General features: G+C 44.9%; 1 long non-coding RNA gene across 1 annotated transcript in view; it reads right to left on the minus strand.

Moving 5' to 3' along the window:
- LOC117199849 (uncharacterized) overlaps positions 1-16,171 on the minus strand; it is a 100,199-nt gene extending 84,028 nt beyond the window's left edge. Inside the window, exons 1-5 of the long non-coding RNA XR_007479194.1 lie at positions 16,022-16,171; positions 13,700-13,781; positions 11,694-11,837; positions 10,807-10,934; positions 245-10,491 (exon numbers count right to left, since the gene is read on the minus strand). This is a non-coding gene — a long non-coding RNA (uncharacterized LOC117199849). The remainder of the gene's footprint in view (positions 1-244; positions 10,492-10,806; positions 10,935-11,693; positions 11,838-13,699; positions 13,782-16,021) is intronic.
- Positions 16,172-16,791: the final 620 nt, after the last annotated feature.

Consider the following 16,791-nt stretch of genomic DNA (forward strand, 5'->3'; position numbering starts at 1 on the left):
GAACCAGACCAACATCGTGTGGCAGCATAGATTTTACTAAGAAAACATTCCTCCAGCTCTCTAGTTGGCTCTTCCACATCAGGATTCCTCTGCTTCAGGTCTTCTCAGTGTCAAAAGTACATATCAGTCTTTCTCATACTGGTCAAGAAACACATTGTAGAAGGAGCTGACCAAGGCGAAGGGACTCCAAGTGACAGTCATGCATGTATGTTAGGCTGCTACCCAGGCCCAGTGCTTGACTTACCCTTCGTTCAATTCACTTGTCTTTTATGTGCATGGCTTGATTTCCAGTTTCCCAAAGGCTGCTCCATGGCCAACCAGAGGCACAAATGCTGTTTCCAGTAAAATTGTACCACTGTAGATAAGGTGGCCTGGTTCAGGGGCTGAATAGTAGGCGACAGGCATATTGGCCCTGGTCTAGTCAGAAGGCTCCACTTCTTTTATGTAAGAAAAGGAGATTGGCTCTGCACACTCAGTGCCTAGTCCAGGGCCACCAACAGAGGTTTATGAGATGAAAGAGTGAATGAATGAATGCAGGCTCAGTGCCCTGCTCAGCTACTACTTTCAGGCAACTCCCAGCTGTCAAGGAGGGAAGGCAGGGATGCTGCTGCTTCCTGCCTGCCTGAGTCTGATTTTTGAAAGTCAAACAGGCACATCTGTATAATACATAGTAATTAAATCTTCTTGTTCATTAAATAATTTACTAATGAAGCAATGTTGGTCCTGAGGAATTGTACCAAAAAATAAAAGAGAAAAAAAGAAAAGAAAAAAATGAAAGTTTCATTCTTCAGATTAGACTTCATCAGAACCATACTGAGGACAACTTTGAAAGCCTTTTCAACCCACCACCTACCGAGAAATCTGAAGAACCACATCCATTTCCTTGAACTCCTCTGCCCCAGGGGAGAAAAGCCGTGCAAAGCAAGAGCAGCGTAGGAAAATGGGTCACAGGACAAGAAAACCCTACCCAGTAAGAAGAAAAAGGCTAACCTATCTTTTGGCTTCTTTACGGAGATAGGAGGTCAGGTCACTCCATGCTGGTGAAAGACAAAGCTTCGGGGAGGAAAGTTGGCCTTCCCCCCGTTGAGGCTGAATCTGGAGCTGAGCGCTGCGGCATTTTCTCGTGGAGAAGCCTCTAGGGTGCAGGAATGCGATGTCTCATTAGTATGGGGCACTGATAATGATGTGATAAGTGCTTTCATCCATTACTGATGGATGTCTTCCAGAAGACCTCCACAGATGTAACACCTCAGCTAATTATGTGAACCCCTTTTCCCTGGTCTTCATCATTAACCCCAACATACTTCTATTGCCAGGAACTCATGCTTTATCAATGGTCATTGGTACTTCTAATATTTTCTTGGAGGTTTGGGAGGGTTGGGAAGTGAGAGAGGATAGAAGGAAACCCTGGAATTTGGTTATCCCTTGAATTTTCAGCAGGAAGAGTGGCTACTCGCAGCCAGGAATGGTGAGCAAACGGCTATAAAAACCAGAACCCCCTCTTCCCCACCTAGTTCAGACCTCCACGCCCAAATCGATTAACCAAGGCTTCTTGAAGAGAACGATCTGATAAGGGTAATTGATAGAGATGGTATCTTTTGTCATCATTTGTCTTTGAAAACAGAGAAGAAAACTGCTTTCAAGAGGGTGTAGCCCGCCGACATGAGCAATGGCGGATGCAGCATCATCGGTTACAGCAGACTGCTCAATTTTGTACCTTTTCAGCCAGTCAAATATCCAATAACCGCAAAGGGAGGGGAAAAAATGCATCCTCACTCCCTGTGTTTTAAACTTTTCCAACACTGGCTTGTGAAAATATTTGGGGTTGTTCACTGCTCTGCTCTCTGTAGCATAAACATTTATTTAAATGGGGCTGTCTCTAGTAATGAAGAATGAAGGAAAAACAATGGTCTGATTTTGACAAATTAACTTGTGATTTGGAGAGTCAGTGAAGCAGGGAAGAGACATTCCTAACTATACTAATTAAATGAGCTTGCAACATTTATTTTAATGCAATGGAACCAGCCATATGAAGATGAACATTTTAATTTATTTTGCAGTGACATTATGAAAGATTTCACTGCTGCAGATGATCTACAAAAACAAATCTCATCAGCATCTAGGTCTGTGCGAGAAATTTCCATCTTTCACACGAACCTGACCTTCCCGGGTGGAAGCAAGTACGAATGAACTAAACTTACTTGAAAAGTTTTTCTGAAGGTTGTCTTTCCACTGAGGCCGGGCTTTATGTTCAAATGACTTCTGTGCCAAACACATCCATTTTTCATGGTGCGGCGTAGATGAAAAATTCCGAATCCATTCTACGGGGAATGCGAATATAGCTCATTAGTTCTAAAACATTTTTCATGAGAGACAGGAGTATTTGCCGGAAGATGAGGCCTGCATAGTGCCAGCCAAGAATGAACACCACATGTCCTGCTAATTGTTTTTTAAAGTTGTTCCTCTCCTCTCTGGCACCCAGTAGCTATTGCAAATAGGAAACAATGTGAAAAATGGAGCGGGAGCCCAGCTTACTGTGACATTATTCTGCACTTGGTGTTTTGTCCTTTTTTTTTTTTTCTGCCCTCTCTACATGCAGCCATCTTCTAGAAGGAAAAGGCACCGTTTTGTAGATGATTGAAGGATTTTTGCTTCTCCTAGAGACAAACAGAGGGCACATTTTCTGGAGCATCCACTCTCACCTGAGGGCAGCATCCCTGGAGCCTCCCCTTCAGGGCCACAGGTCGGCTGCAGGGCTGACACGTCACCAGGCAGACAAAACGGTCCCCTTCCAGAGAGCGAGTGAGGGCGGCTGGCTCCTGGCCTCCACCACAGCCAGCATTAAGGAAGTTACGCAGTCCAGAGATGTCTTCCAGACTGACATTCCCGTGAAAGCTCTGCCAAGAGAGCATGGAGGAGAGCAGACCACCTTCTCTCCAAGTCAGGACTGCCCACCGGCTATTGCTAGAGGCCCGGTGGGCACCAACCTCCCCTGCTCCGGATCCCCGCTCCCCAACCTCCATCTCACCTCCCCGGACCACACTGGGCTGAGGAAACGTCAGTTCCCACTTGGGGCCTCTTTGTGGTCCTGGCCCTTCCTGTCCAACTCACCACATGTCGCTGTGACTGAGAAGAGGCCACTCCTGGAGCTCTGGCCGGTTCTCTTCGGGTGTGGACTCAGCCCACACCAGGGGGCTCTTCCTGGGGTCTGCGTCCACCCGCAGGACCTGAGCTCTCCGCCCTCCAGCTCTCAGCCTGGCAGCCCTGCCCCTTGGTCTGTCCCTTCCACCTCTTCCCTCAGCCCTGGGCATAGGAAGTAGCTGAGAGTACTTGCCTTGCCCCAGCACGTCCTCAGCCCTGGGTATTTACCGGACTGGTGGCCACTGGACTGTGGGGTAGGGTGGGGTCCAGCTGGGTAAAAGGGTCTGTTTTCTCCATGCTGACCAGAGAAACCTCAGCAGGGTCTGCAGCACTGATGCCGTCCACATGCCTTTGGGCATGGGCAGCTCCTTGGCCTCCTGGGGGACCCAGCGCAGTCAGGATTCAGTCTGAGAAGCAGGGGTGCCTGCCTTCCCCGCTGGCTCTGCAGGCAGCAGAGGGCCTCTGGGGAGGGTCATGTGGCTGAACCGGCTTAAGTTCTTTGGGATCAAGAGCAAGGTGCCTCATCCATAGGTGCCCAAGGCATTGCTTAGAAAAGTAACCATGTTACTGTTGTTTCCTCCACAGAAGACATTGCCTCTAGTTCAGCCCTTATCAGCTATTTGAGGAATGACTATTGTGAAAAGTCCCTGTGCTCAAAAGAATAAATGCACAGTTTTCTCATCACAGGGAATTACAAGCAAATCCATCGATCAGACAAATAGTTCCCACTTTCCTCCTACCATCTCCTCACAAAAGCCAAGTAAATCAATTAAAGATTAGGAAGATTATAAATCACAGGGTAAGAAGGGCCCATTTGGGGATCTTTGGGGGCCCAGCTGATAGCCCCATGGAAAATCCCACAGCATTCGGTGAGATGATAGAATTTGGTTTTCTGGAATGAACATGACAAATTTGAATGAGTCTCTCCCTAAGAAATACCTTGGAAACTCACCTTCTGCAGAGAGCCTTCCCAACTACCAAACCCATCCCTGTTAATGGCCTGCACCTCAAATCCCTGCCCAAGACAAAGACAGCCTACCGCATGGCAGGCAGTCAGTACATGTTTCTGAAATGACTAAATTAGAAATTAACCTGTTGGGGGGAAAAAAAAGAGCATCTTGGAATGAAAGTGGGCCTTGGCTGTAGGGACTCTGGAGGCTTCCAAGCTCAGGAAGTATGAGTTCCTGTCTCTTCCAAAGCCAACCTACTGGCTAATAATTCTTGATGCTGGAGGCAGCACAGTGTGAGGGCTGAGGCAGGATTCCGGAGCCGTCTGTCTTCATCCAAGCCAGCTCTAACCCTCACCTACTCTGTTTCCTTGGGCAGGTTACACCCTGTGCCTCAGTTTTCTTGCCAGTAAAATGGTGAGGGCAATAACAAGGTCTTCTTCATCAGGTTGTTACATAAAGCACTTAGAACAGCTCTCAGTAGTCCATAACTATAGTATAGCTATGCTCCATTTCTCCAATGGCCCATTGGCAAGATAATAAAAGATGAACTAAGAGATCTCACACTCTCATACAAGAGAAACCTCAAAGGGAATCTTCATGGGCTCCTAGATCAACTTTTTCATTTCACAGTTGTGGAGTCTGGGGTCCTGAAATGGAAGCTGACATGTGAGAGGTCGCATAGCTGACATCACGGCTGGCCCCGCCCAGGAGTCCTCGGCTAGGATTTTGAAACACGCTGCAAAATCCGCAGACACACTCAGGTCCCACCATGCAGGGCAGCAACACCACTGCTTTAGTTGACAAATATTTAACAGAGCTCTGACCTTGGCACCCTCCTCTGCTCAAGAGGAGTTTATAATGCAGTTGGGAAGATAAAAACATATGAGAATTAATGCAAATATCACCAATTGTAGTAAATAACACAGCACAGCCTACATATGAAAAGACGTGGGAGACAGAACAAAGGGTGGAGTGGGGCAGGCATCATTTACACAAACTCCCAAGATGCTTGCTTTCAGAGAATATGGCTGTAGTTGACCCAGTCACCAATCCCACCTCTCCCGGGGAAGAAGCACACCGCCCACAGTTTGCTCTGGCAAATCTAATCTAACAAATCTAAGATTCAACTTAGATTACAACTTGTGTGGGCAGAGAACAGATTATACCTCTATTTGCCTGTAACTACACTGGCCTTCCTCCTGAGCCCCTACAAGCAGGAGGGGAAAATGAACTAGCTGTCCAGTTCCATTTCTAGATGACTTAACAGTCCCTTTAGGTGGTGTCAAGACTCTTTTTAATAAAAATGTTCCATCTCTCAGAGACACCTTCCTACCCCCATCTTCTTCCCCTCTGGGGGTGTTCTGATGTGTGGATGGAGTGGGGAGACCAATGAGGTCACACTGAGCAGGGTAGATTGGAGAGCCTTGGACATGAGGTCCTCGGCCTCCTGGTCTCTAAGGTGATGCCTGGGAGCTGCTTGCCCTGTTGGCTGTGGTGGCTCAAGTCTGCAGCTGGTGGAATTCTTAGTCTGGAGCTTCGCTTGGGCAGGGCTCTGCAGCAGCCCCTGGCCCTGACTCAGCATCCAGCCTTTGCTATGGTGCCACCTCATCCCCAGGGACCCACCTCTAGCAAGCTTTTGCCAGCCAGACTCTGAGTAGCTTCTAGGTCCTGCCTGTGCCACATGGACTCCAAGACTGACTTGAAAGGAAAACCTTAAGGTTTTAGTCTTTGGGGGCTGCCATAACAAAATACCGTAAACTAGACAACTGAAACAACAGAAATTTACTTCTCAAAATCCTGGAGGCTGCAAGTCCTAGATCAAGGTCTGGCAGTGTCGGTTTCTGGTGGGAATTCCTTTCCTGGTTTGCCTTTTCATGTGTCCTCACACGGCCTTTCCTCAGTGTGTGCACATGAGAAAGAGGTATCCGTCTCTCTTCCTCTTCTTTTAAGGTCACTAACTCTATCAGATAAGGGCCCCACCTTTATTACCTCAATCTTAATTACCCCCTGAAAGCCCTCTCTCCAAATACAGTCACCTTGGGCATTAGGGCTTCAACACAAGAATGTGGGGGGAGGGTGGTGGACACACCATTCAGGCCACAGCATCCTCTCTGCCTGGCCACACTGTAGCCAGGAGAACTCTGGCCAGTTCTCCCAGGAGGACTCTGAGAAGGGGTCACTTTCCTTTGAATCTAGTTCAAAATAGGGTAGAAGGGACAGTGGCCTCTCTTTGCCCTAGATGTCATCTAGTTCAGGAAAAATAATATGTATGTGGCTTGTAGATGAGGAAAAGAAGCTAACATGACATTTCTAATGGCAAAGCAGAGCACTTAAGACGTGGGATACCTAGGTTATAATTTTTTAATGATTTTCTGTGTGACCCTAAAGGGACATAATCTCCCCTTGGGCTTTATCCCCTTTTCCCTAACAGAGGAGGCTGTTGACCTGCTTCTTAAAGTGATTGAGGGGAACTGGCAAAAGACATAATTGCAAAAGTCTTTTTTGTAAACATGAAGATGCTTTTACATGCTGTAAATAATAATAACATAGAAGAATATACCTCCTTCCAAAATCCATGACATTTGCAGAGTAAAGTATGTGGTCCAATAGCTGGAATCTCAGTTCCCTTTGGTAGGGTTACTAAGAGGGAAAATGAGTCTTCCCATCTAGGGAGGGAAGGAAAAGCTTGGGGAAATTCTCCTAACTGAAGAGAGATGAATTCCATGAAAAACACAGAAAACATTGTGCACAATCTTCTAGCAACAGTTTGTCAAAGAGAAGCAAATCCTTCAGGAAATTCTCTTTAATATACTTCTAGTAAATGTTTTATTGTATTGGATTATGGGAATTAAGGGAGTGAAGGATCCACACCATATTTTTCAAAAGCAATATTTTTAGAATCACAAATTATATTGAAATTTTTATACCAAGAAAATAAAAACAAATATCAGAAGAACTAAACAGCATTTATACATGTCTCTATAGAGATATATATGTATATTAGCAAATTGAAATATAGCAAATACACACAAAAACACCCACATAAAAGAGATGCAAATTATATTTTTGACACATTTTCAGCCCAATCACCTAATACAATTTTCTTTTATAGGCAGAGGTAATAAATAGTGCAAATGTATATTTATGGTGTATTTGACAAATGTATTTGCTTTGAGTCAGAAGGAAAAGCTCCAGCGATTTTAATGCTTCTCATCTACCTGGACTAAATCGCTCGTCTTTCTTCTGGGTTTCTCACTGTGACCGAGTCTGAAGTGGAAACCACCTTTTGGTCTCAGAGTGTGGTACCTGCTTGGAATAAGGATTTGGAGCATACTTGAAAATCAAGATGTCCCGGTATCTGTGTGTGTTTATATCCTGTCTCCCCTCTAAGACTATGTGCGCCTTGAGAGAAAGAGCAATGTCTGTTACTTCCACACAGATCTTTCTGCCTCCAGAGCAGTGGTTTGCATGTAAGGGGTGCCTCATAGGACGATGTTACTCTTTTGCCAGGGTGCTGGTGTGGTCTTTAGGAAAGCAGACACATGCTATGTGCTGCGAGATGGTGTTTCACTTCAACATGTCTGAGAATCAGCTGTAACTTGCTCTTTTTTTAAAATTGAAGTATAGCTGATTTATAATGTGTTACTTTCAGGTGTACAGCTAAGTAATTCAGTTTTATATATATATATAACTATATATTTTTCAGATTCTTTTCCATTTTAGTTTATTACAAGATATCGAATATATTTCTGTGCTATAGATTAGGTCTTTGTTGTTTATCTATTTTATATATAGTAGTCTGAATCTGTTAATCCCAAACTCCTAATTTATCCCCCCCACCACTTTGGTAACCATAAATTTGTTTTCTATGTCTGTGAGTCTATTTCTGTTTTGTAACTAAGCTCACTTGTATCATTTTTAAAGATTCCACATGTAAGTGATATCATGATATTTGCCTTTCTCTATCTGACTGACTTAGCAGTGACTTACTCATAATCCAAGAATACAAGAGTATTTCCCTAGCTGATTAACTTAACTTCCACGCTAAATGTTCCTCCTCTAAGTGCATCCATCCCTCCAGTGAGTCCTATGGGGGTGCAGATGTTGGACCAAACAAGTGGAGAGTGGCATATCCTACGGGTCCAGGTGGGTGAGAAGCAAGCCCAGAGGCTCAACCCTAGCAAGGAAGGGGCAGCTGGAGGGTAGGAGGAGAAAATGAGGTTCTAGGGACTTTGGCCCTTAGCTAAAGAGCCCCCATCCCAGCCCAGGCTGCCCTTGGGGCCTTGAGTAGAGATATTGCCAGGGGAAACCTGTATGTGAATTCATCCTTGGAGTTGGGATAGGGCACCAGCCCACAAAGGCAGAGGGAGTGGGGAATCCAAGGTAGATGGTTATGGGGAAGAGTCACCAGAGCCAGGCGGTAGCCCCCTTGGGGAGGGTTTCTGGGGAGAATACCTGGACACTGGTGGCTAATTTCATCACAGAGACTCAGCTAGTGAACAGCCTTTTCTCGTCAATGCCTCGAAGTCAGAGGGTTCTTAGAGATAGAAAACAAGATTCAAATGCAAAGAGACTTTAGGGAAACCAGAGACCAGGACTGTCTGGCCCTTCCCCCATTAGGTCCCCTTTCTTTCTTAGTTCCATGTCTGGCCGGGAGGCCCTCATTAGGAAAGGCTGGGTGTTTCTTTACACATGAATGTCTCTCTCCAGGCCTGAAAATGAGGCCCACTTCACCCCACCACGCTGCTGTGAACAGATATGTTTAAATTTCTTGAAGCTTGGGTGACGTCCTCGGATAAGGAGCTCTAAGTAGCAAGAATTATTGTTATTACTATGTAGTTACTGCCTAGCATGCAGCGAATTACCCTGCCCTGCTGTGTAAAAGACGTACAGAGGGATGGGGAAGTGTGGAGGGGGGAGGCGGGGGGAGGCGGGAGGAGGCGTAATGAAACGTACTAAAGAGGGGCCGGGCCCGGGAGCATCCCATGCTTAGGGTCTCCACCAGGCACACTCTTATGGCCAGAACAAATGATCTCTTTCCACCCAGCAAATGGAAGACAACACGAAGATGCTAGGATTGTAAAGGACGCACAACACGGGGCTCAAAGGCGTGGATTTCAATCCCAACTCCAACACTTATAACTGTGTGCCCTGGACAAGCTCATGAGCCTGTGTGGCCTTGGTTTGTGGCAGCTGCCACATAGAAAGCTCCACACAGTTGTAGCAATTCTTATTACTACTATTACTACAACTATTATTAGGCCTTGGTCCAGTTGTCTATGATTTGCAGGACCAGTACAGAGTCTGAAGCATCGTTTTGAGAGTCAGGATTTCCCAGGAGAAAGGGGAACCCACAGGCAGCGTGGAACCACCAAAGGAGATCAAATGGACACCTCCCACAATTGCTAAGGACCCTCACTGGGGGCGAGGGTGGGGGGAGTCTAAATTCAACCTAAAAGTAGTTCTTGAGAGGTGGCAGTATCGCTAATGAACTCTGGGCTTCTGTTTATGAAAGAGCAGCCAATATGTCCTATGAGTGCTCAGTCCGTCTCTCCACCAAGAAGTCCTGAGACTCTTCTGGAAACCACAACTGAACACTGTGCATTCAGTTCTTCTCCAGGGCATCAGGGGCAGATGTGGGGCTGGGTGAGCTTTACTGAGACTTATCCATCTCCACCTCAAGCGCACCACACAAGGCGGGGATGACCTCTGTGGTGACTCAGTGACGGGACTAGTTTACTAAGCCCGGGAGAGTCTACTATAAGAAGCATCAAACATGGTGCTGCCACAGAGACATAAGACTCATATGACAGAGGACAGAAGACAAAGCATCCAGGGAAATATGACTAACCGTACACGGTGAGAAATGACCGGAGAGTCTGGGGTTTGGATTCCTGAAAGCTTCAGTGGTCAGAGGACAGGTCACTGCTTCCTGAGAGATCATGGGGCAACTCACTAGAGAACATTCTATCTATTTTTTTTTAATTGAAGCATGGTTGATTTACAATTTGTGTTAGTTTCAGGTATACAGCAAAGTGATCCACCCAATTGTTTGAAGCAGTCTGATGATTTGGGGACATGTATCTAAAAGTACTCCCCCAACCAAGAAACTGAGTGATATGAATTAACTCAAAAGAATAAGCTTCACCCTGAATAAAAACCATGGTATCTGAGTGGCAGGAATTATGGGCTGTTGTATGTACAAGCCACACTCCTCATCTCGTATTTCCCACACTAACTGTTTACCTTAGATTCATCTCTATCTTGGTATATTCCTGAAGTAGTCGAACTTCCAGGGCGGAGTATCATCACTCATCAGAGCATTTAATTGAAAGGTACCCCTTCCATCTTCCCTCTTAAAGGCTGAAGAATTGTTTCTCAAACTTCTCTCTCTTTTGAGCTAATAAAACAAAACAAAAACGCTTTTAAACAAGTAAAAAATACCCCACTAAATAGAACAGGCTGTGAGATGCCAAGCAATTTCAATTCCATTGCTATATTTTATTGAGTCTTTTCTATTTCAGGGCAACAGAGCGACTTAGCAGACTGGGAAACACATGGGCCTCCTGGATTGGGCGCAGCTCCCCTGTGCACGAAGCCTGTTTTGGAAGGAGGCTATTTTGAAACCTGCTCCTTGCCGTCACTCTAGACTTTTAGTGAATTAATTTGGATTTAAGGAGTAAAAAAGAAAAAGAAAAGAATGGAAAAAACTCACCTTCCCTGTACATGGTAGAATTTCACTGGGATGCAAAGTGGGGTTGGAGGAATATGACCACTCAGTCTGACTTACGATGCAGGATTTTAGGGGCTGGATAAACACGCTGTGTGTCACCCAGCTGCTTCCTAGACAGGGCGAGTAGAGGAGGATTAGGGAGGCCCCACCGGTGCGTGAGGAAGCAATGGTCTATTTTGAGCCCTTTTACTTGAAAGGCTCAAAGAAAGAATAATTGCATCCTCTGCTGGACTAAAAGTTTTCAACAAATGACCTGGCTTGGTTCTTTTAAAAAAATACAAAAGTGTGAGTGAACCCCACAACGTGTCAATGAGACAAGCAAGTGCTTTTGCTTGTTGGAGGTGATTTTTATGGAAAGTTGTACTTTGCAGATTGCGACCAACCCAGCACATCCTCCGCCCTCCTGCTCCTTTTCTCAGTTGGCTCTGAGGAAACATGCTTCCAAGTTTGAGAATTCATCTTGTCTGATTAATGATGTGTACACAGAGATTTTGGACTCGTCTTCCTTCTCTTGGTCTTTTTTATTCCATTGTTTGCTGTGCTACAACCCTGCGGATAGATGGTTCTGCCGTGATAAATGTAAAGTTTGCATAAGCCATGTAACAGCAGGACAGCCTATTATCACTGTACATTTTCCATGGTTGTGCAAACCTCTGTAGGCTATTTTATTGCTAATAGATCCACAGAGAAACAGTAGTGATTTTACGACTCTTTTTAAAATGGAAATTCATGTTTGAGAAATACAACTGGGAGGAAACAGATGTAAACCACTTAAGCATTTACAGAAAATTGAGATGCACACTCTTATTTACAGACCTACATAGCCTCCATCGCTTTGTTTTCAAAATTAAAATGAGCAATCTGTTTACCGTGGGAAATGAGGAACTGTAAACTTGTTTTCTTCCCTTTACACAACAATGGCCGCCATCGTTGGTTTTAATGGCAGTGCTGAAACAGGATGGCAATATTTTTCCCCTTAGATTTTATTGTCTAGAATGCATTCCCTCCATAATCTGTGTGAGAGGTAGGCAAGTGGGAAAGATTTTAGTATAACTGTATGCCTGAACTCATATCATGCTTTAACAGCTAAAATGATTACCAGACACTTTAGAAGGATTTAAACCAAGTATTTATCACTACCTGTAAATTGCTTAAAATATTGGAAGAGTAGACCAGCCTCTACAAAAAATGCTTTTATATGTCCAAACACAAAAGCCCAGCCCATTCCAAACCATTTATTCTTGGGCTTCCCTGGTGGCGCAGTGGTTGAGAGTCCGCCTGCCGATGCAGGGGACACGGGTTCATGCCCCGGTCTGGGAAGATCCCACATGCCGCGGAGCGGCTGGGCCCATGAGCCATGGCCGCTGAGACTGCGCGTCCGGAGCCTGTGCTCCACAACAGGAGAGGCCACAGCAGTGAGAGGCCCGCGTACCGCAAAAAAAAAAAAAAAAAGATAAAAGGAGGACTCAAAGTTGCTGAAGGTAACATCTTCCAGAATGCAATTTAGAAAGACGCCAGCCGATGGGCTTCCCTGGTGGCGCAGTGGTTGAGAGGCCGCCTGCCGATGCAGGGGACGTGGGTTCGTGTCCCGGTCCGGGAGGATCCCACATGCCGCGGAGCGGCTGGGCCCGTAAGCCATGGCCGCTGAGCCTGCGCGTCCGGAGCCTGTGCTCCGCAACGGGAGAAGCCACAGCAATGAGAGGCCCGTGTACCACAAAAAAAAACAAAAACAAAAAAACAAACAGTACTTCATTCAATAAAAGTTTGAGATAATGTGGTTTTCCTACTGTATTAGATGTCCTGTCCACCACACGAGGGCTATGACCACATTCCTCAGCATTGGATGGTATTTCAAATGCCATTTTCTTTACCCAAATCAAGGCCCTAAAAGTGACAGTTCTATTTTCTGTACTCACAGGCAATAGTATAGCATGTGGACAAACAGCTTTTGATCCCAATCCTGTCTGTCACCTCCTACACGTGTGACCAGCTCCCTCCACTGAGAAATGAGAGTCTTTGTTAATGAGAGTAATTCAACGAGTTAATGCCTGTGATATATTTTGTCCAGTGCCTGGTTCATAGTAAGTGCCCACTAAAATGATGGAATAAATGGTAGCTACTCATAGATGGGTTGTATGGATTCTAATAGAAACATAATGGGTAATTAATTTTAGCTGAGTTAGACTTGTTTTAGGCTGGGACTTCTCAAGGTAGACTTTAAAAGCCTTTGAAAAAGCCATAGAAATAATGCCGGCCCACAGATTTGAGACCCAAAGTAAGAAGGAAAAGCCCAAGAAGCGTTATTCACTCTTTCTCTTCCTTCTTAGTTTGGTTTTCAAAAGAAGCTACCCTCCCACATTCCCTTCCCCACTGCCCTGAGGATACCGTAGTGTGTTTTGTGTTCATCACTCCTCTGCTTTATCCAAAGTTTCCTGCCTCTCCCTGAAAGATGCATTTTTAGATCTGCCTCATCATCTTCTTTTTGCAGGATATTACGTTTGTGAGAGTCATCCATGTGGCCACAATTTATTCACTTTCAGGGCTGTATTCCTTGGTACAAATATACTCCAGTGTGTTTTTCCAATCTATTGTTTTTGGGCATCTGCATTGTTTCCAGTTTTTGCTCCTATGAGCATTCCTATCCACTAGGAGCATGCAACAATGTTTCCAGGGTCCTTATGATGAATGACTTTAGAATTTTACTGAATCCTGTACCTATTGAGATGATGTTGTGGTTTTTCTCCTTTTATCTCTTAATGTGGTAAATTAAAGTAACAATTTTTTCTAATATTGAACCAATGGTGCATTTCTGGCATAAAACCTACTTGAGAGCTTGTTTGGAGGTTCTAGCAGGGCAGTGCAGCTACTCACATACCCTTGACGGAAGAACAGTCCTCTGTGGGGGAAGGTCATCCTCTTCGACGGAGCATACAGCTTGGCGATGGATGCACATGGAGCTGTGAGGAGGGAAGGGGACACCCGCCTAGGCTGCCAGCTCAGCCAAATCAACCCTGGCGATCAATGGGGTGACAGATGTCGCAGCCAGATCGCCCTCACATCCCATAAACCCTACTTTATCTCTTTGTTGCACAATATGGTTTACTTCTATTTTATTTAGTATTTATAGATCATGATTCACCTTCACCTAGATTTGGTATCAAGATTACACCAGCATCAATAAATTACTATTTCCTTCTCCCCACCCTCCTTCCCATCCTTCCTCCTTTCCTTCTTCTCTCTCTCTTTTCTTTTCTTTTCTTTTTTTTTTTAATGCTTGAGAAGAGCTTGTGTAAGAGGACAACCATTTATGTTTTGAAAGGTTGATGGACCTGGAGTTTTTGTTGTTTTTACCTATTACAAGTAAAGCTGCTATAAACATTTGTGTACAAGTTTTTGTCTGAGCATAAGTTTTTATTTCTCTGGGATAAACTGTTTTAGCCCAGGAGCACAATTGTTGGGTCAAATGGTAGTTGCATATTTAGTTTTTTTAAGAAATTGCTGAACTGTTTTTCAGAGTACTTGTACATTTTATGCTCCCACCAGCAATGTCTGAGCCATCCAGTTTCTCTGCATCCTCAACAGCATTTGGTACTGTCATTATTTTGTATTTTAGCCACTCTGATAGGCTTGTAGCAATATCTCACTGTGGGTTGTTTTGTTTGTTTTTTTTTTTGCGGTACGCGGGCCTCTTACTGTTGTGGCCTCTCCCGTTGCGGAGCACAGGCTCCAGACACGCAGGCTCAGCGGCCATGGCTCACGGGCCCAGCCGCTCCGCGGCATGTGGGATCTTCCCAGACCGGGGCACGAACCCGTGTCCCCTGCATCGGCAGGCAGGCTCTCAACCACTGCGCCACCAGGGAAGCCCCTCACTGTGGTTTTAATCTGCATTTTCCTAGTCTAATGCTGTTGTCCATCTTTTCATTTGCTTATTTGCCGTCTGTATATCCTTTTTAGTAAAATACCTCTTCATGTTATTTGCCCATGTTCTAATTGATTTGTTTGATATTTTTCTGTTGAGCTTTGAGAGTTCTTCATACATTCTAGATACTAGTTCTTCATTCCACAAATTCAATTGATAACATTTCCCTTATTTTTTGTCATTTTAAGCATCTTCCCATTTCCATCAAGAACCATGAGTAACCATGGGTTACTTTAAAGTATATTCTTTAAAAGTTCAAAACAAATGGATTTTTAGAAATTATCTTTTTGTCATTTATTTATAACTTAATTTCATGGCAGTCAGTGACTGTGACTTGACTCATACCAATTATTTGGAAGTTTTCAATACTTGCTTTTGGTTTATAATGTGGTCAACTTTCATATATGCTTTCTGTGTGCTTCAGACGAATCTCTATTTTCTGATTATTAGGGATCGTTTTTAAGTTTATCCATTAGATTAAGCTTGTGATGTTCAATTCTTCTGTATTCTAATTGATATTTTTTCTCTGCTTGATTTACCAACCACTGAATATCTCCCTCAATCATGATCGATTTGATAGTTTCTTTTTATCTTCTATCAATTCTTGTCTTTTGTATTTTGATGATTTGTTACTGAGTACATACAGGGTCCTGGTGAATTCAATACTTTTAAAAATATGGGGCTTCCCTGCTGGTGCAGTGGTTAAGAATCTGCCTGCCAATGCAGGGGACGTGGGTTCGAGCCCTGGTCCGGGAAGATCCCACATGCCACGGAGCAACTAAGCCTGTGCACCACAACTACTGAGCCTGCGCTCTAGAGCCTGCGAGCCACAGTTACTGAAGCCCGTGCATCTAGAGCCCATGCTCCGCAACAAGGGAAGCCACTGCAAGCCCGCGCATCGCTACGAAGAGTAGCCCTCGCTCGCCGCAACTAGAGAAAGGCTGCACGCAGGAACAAAGACCCAAGGCGGCCAAAAACAAATAAATTAATTAATTAAAATAAAAAATATGTACTAATACTCATTATCTATAGTAATGCCTTTTACCTAAGGTCTGTTTTATCTGGTGCTATTATACTAGCTGTCCTTTGGATACCATCTGCCTGTTGTTCCTCAGATTTGTTCTCCCCTCTCTCATGACATGATTTTTCCTCTCTCCCATTTTTAGCTGGAGCCTTGATCTCCTGAGTAAAAACTCAGCAGCTAGGTGTGGCCATGTGACTCATTTCCGGCCAACGAGATGAAAATGTTGGGTTGTTTGACAGCTTTCAAGAACCTACCTTAAGAGGAAGTGCAGGATGTGCCATTTCTTCTTCTTCATCCTTCCTTTATCCTGAATCCTGGAATGCAGATGCTGCCATCTGGGACCATCTGAGACAAGGCTACCTAATGTGAACCAAAAGATAGAAAGAGCCAGAGGCACCCACATAAGGCTAGTTGCTCTCAGGTATTAGTTAACCATTGACAAATCAGTCCATGAGTCCTCAACAGTAAATATGGCCAACAGTTTGAAGGTCAAGCCACAGCTGGTCCATCTCCATGGGCCGATGGCCTGCTTTCCACTCTAAGCCAATGGACCAGACAGAAAGCTCTGGTCCCAGAATCCTCCCTGGGGAACATCAGGCCTGTCTAGTGTCACTGCCCATGTTAGATAGCTCCCAGATGGCATCAGGGCCCTGATGCCCATGAGGTTAGGAATCTGCACAATTCATCCTTCCCGCATTCCTCAAATCCGGTCCAAGCACAACTTTAATTTTCCAGCAATGTTTGAAGCCTAACATTCTTGACTAAAGCAGAAAATAGGCAAGCAAAATGTCCACTAAGAGTTTTAAAATGTGTTCCCTTGGCTTCCTACTAAATTCTGTTCCAAGTGTATCTTATCACTGACACTTTAAAATTTTAAAATTAGCTATATAGGGCTTCCCTGGTGGCGCAGTGGTTGAGAGTCCGCTTGCTGATGCAGGGGACACGGGTTCGTGCCCCGGTCTGGGAAGATCCCACATGCCGCGGAGCGGCTGGGCCCGTGAGCCATGGCCGCTGAGCCTGTGCA

The sequence above is a fragment of the Orcinus orca genome, chromosome 9 (genome assembly GCF_937001465.1).
Source record: "Orcinus orca chromosome 9, mOrcOrc1.1, whole genome shotgun sequence".
In the NCBI taxonomy this organism is placed as follows: Eukaryota; Metazoa; Chordata; class Mammalia; order Artiodactyla; family Delphinidae; genus Orcinus; species Orcinus orca.